This window comes from Papio anubis, chromosome X, assembly GCF_008728515.1.
Source record: "Papio anubis isolate 15944 chromosome X, Panubis1.0, whole genome shotgun sequence".
NCBI lineage: Eukaryota > Metazoa > Chordata > Mammalia > Primates > Cercopithecidae > Papio > Papio anubis.
The window spans coordinates 89,315,148-89,318,538 of NC_044996.1; positions in this window are offsets into that span (position 1 = coordinate 89,315,148).

Consider the following 3,391-nt stretch of genomic DNA (forward strand, 5'->3'; position numbering starts at 1 on the left):
CTGGACACTTGAAATGCCTTTTTGACATCTCCATGGGAACGTCTTCCAGATCGTTCAAATTCAACAAATCCAAAACTCATCCTTTTCTCCCCCAAACTGCTGCCCCTACAGGTTTACAAATGGAATTTTCATCCACCCAGTCAGCCATGCCAAAAATCTAGAATCACCTCAGATTCTTCCATTTCTCTCATTCTCATGAGAGAATCCAGCCCTTCCCTCTCAGCTCAGTCTGGCTCAGATCTCACTGACATTTACATGAACTTCTACAAATAATCTAGCTGATCACCCTGTCTTTATTTATAGTGTGTTCTTTCTAATACGTAAATCTGACAATATTACTCCCCTGCCAATAACTCCGCAATAATTCTCCATTTTCCACAAGTTCAAGACCCATCTACTTTGTCTGGCATTCGAGTCTCATGACTGGTGTCTGAAAAACTCTATGCTTCATCCCTAACCCCTTCCATCTCTCCTGACAAACAACTATCCGAAAGATCTCTCTTCCCTCCTTATCTTTGCATCTGCTTTCCCAAGCTCTTCATCTAGTTCAGGACAAGTACCACCTCCTCCAGGAAGTCTTCCCTGAACTTACAACTGAGTGTGATGCCACTCTTTTGTAACTCTGCACTCCATAGGTTAACAAAATCATAGCACTTACAACCCTTTGTTATGTGTTAGGTTTTTGTGTCTATGCCCCATCTAGATATAAACTCCTTGAAGAACAGGTTCATTCTAATTCTTCTTTGTATTGCCAGAGCATAACATAGGGCTTGATGTGAAATCGATACAGGTTTGTTGGTTGAAGGCATGTGATTATGAAATGAGTGTTGAAGATAGAGATTCAAGCTTGGCATTTAAGGTCTTGAGCAGGTGAAATGACGAAGTCATCCAGGTCACTGTCTTTTCACCTTCAAAACTTACGTTGATACTGACAGTGTCATCACAACACTTCTAGCCTAATTCAAGCACCTGGTAGAAAGCAGGTTAATCATGACAGGTATATCTAGCAGATCCAGTAAACAAAGCTGATAAAGCAGGTTGTCATAATCTAGGCTCCATTAAAGTTCTGAGCAAAACCTGTAGCTGAGTGAAGCTTCTTTACCAGAGAAAGGTTTTGTCAAAATGAAAATATTTCCTTTGCCTAAGTTTTGTTACTTTATTTAAGTTGTAAATGACCAATATGTGAGCCTGAGGTACAAAGAATGCTCACTGATTGGGCACTGACCAGACACACCTGAATCCAAATCCTAGATCCAGCACTCATTATATTTTTGACCTTGTACAAATCACTTAATGTCCCTGAGTGTGTTTTCTCATTTGTAAAGTAGAATAACAGCTGTCATATGGTGTTATGAAGATTAAATCACATGTGGATGTAAAGCTTCTGGTTTTTCTTACAATCTTAAATATTTTAATTTTATATTAATAGTTAGATCATGTTAAGTATACTGACATTGTTGGCAACATATCACCAGAACATTTTTATCTTGCAAAATGAATACATACTATATATGAATTGACTACTTGTTTTTCCCATTGACTGGCCCTTTACAAATGCCATTCTATATTCTCTTTTTAAAATTGTAACTACTTTAGATAACTCGTATAAGTGGATTCATACTTTTTGTGATGGACTTAATTACATTTATAAGTCAAGATTTATCTTTAAAATAGATGTTAAATTTCCTGCTTTTAAAAAGCCGAGTAATATTCCGGGTTTTTTTTTTTTTTTTTTTTTGGTCTTGTTTTGTTTTGTTTTGTTTGAGACGGTGTCTCATTCTGTCACCCAGGCTGGAGTGCCACTGGAGTGCAGTGGCGCCATCCTGGCTCACTGCAACTTTTGCCTCCTGGGTTCAAGCGATTCTCCTGCCTCAGCCTTCCAAGTAACTGGGATTATAAGCACCCACCACCACGCCAGCTAATTTTTGTATTTTTAGTAGAGGTTTTGCCATGTTGGCCAGGCTGGTCTTGAGCTCCTGACCTCAGGTGATCCTCCTGCCCTGGCCTCCCAAAGTGCTGGGATTACAGGCATGAGTCACCGTGCCTAAGCTTATTCTGTTATTTTTATATTCCAAATTATATTTATCCATTCGTTTGGTGAGGGAAGTTTGGGTTGCTTTCACCTATTGGCTTTTGTGAATAATGCTGCAATAAATGATGTAAAAATAACTTTTCATTTGACTGTGCATGCAAGAGTTTTTACCCGTGCTGCATTCTGTTTCATCAGTGTAATAGTCTGGCTTTATGCCAGTACCAAGTGTGTGTGTAAAACTTTTGACAGTTCCTTTCTAGTACATCATAGTGTTTTATATTCATTTGCACTGGGCAAAGAAATGGGACACTGTCCATTTTTCTGACTATAAATAAAAGAGACAGGAGAAATCACCTTTTATCCCAAAAGGGAAAAAGCAAAAGTGAAATACTATGTAATAACTATGTGTGTGTGTGTGCACGCAATCTCTTTAACAAAGTCAGGGAGCATTTATGTAAATCACCATCTATTTAAAAATCAAAGGTGGATTCTCAGGAGTTATCCTTGACTTCTTCCCAAACTTCAGTTAACACTATAGATCTTACATCCTTACTATGTCTGCAACCTGTTCTCTAATCTCCATTGTCATTACCAGTATTATTATTATCACTGCTATTATTATGTAGTACTTGCCCAATTGGTACTATGCTGCCTTCAATCCACCCTCTTTCAAAATCACTCACTAAAATTCAATTTTATTTTTTCTGGTAATTTATGCTCCTATTCATATTGTATGTATTTGACCTGTCTTTCATACCCTCATGAAACTAGGTATTATCCTGTTTACCAATTTCATAGGTTAAAAAGTGATCTTCATTGTTTTTATATTTATTTGATTTAGAGTAATAATGAACACATTTTTCACATGCTTATAGGACATTTATATCTGTTTTATTGTATATTGCCTATTCATGTCTACCATACATTTTTAATTGACTTTTGAGCTTCTATAGCTTTTTAAAATATCTGTTTTTATTGATTCATAATTTTTTACATATTTTTGCAGGTTTTTATCCTTTTAAAGCTAATTTTTAAAAGTTTTTAATATAGAAAGGGTTTTAATTTTGTTAGTATATGCCTTATATGTTGATTTTCTATCATTAAAAGTTATGTTTAAACAAAGACATTTTAAATACTTATGCAAACAAGTCTACAAAATTTTACCTTTGTGTTATTGTCTTCAGTGTATTTTCTCAACTGTCAATTCACAATTCACCTATATTGTCCCTCTTTTCTGATTTTATTTGCAGAAATTTTTCTACTGTGTAGATAGATTCTAGCATGGAGTCATGGTGATTGAAGGCATGATGATTGCTGGCTCCCTTGGATTTACCTCCTGCCATTTCTTCACACACACAC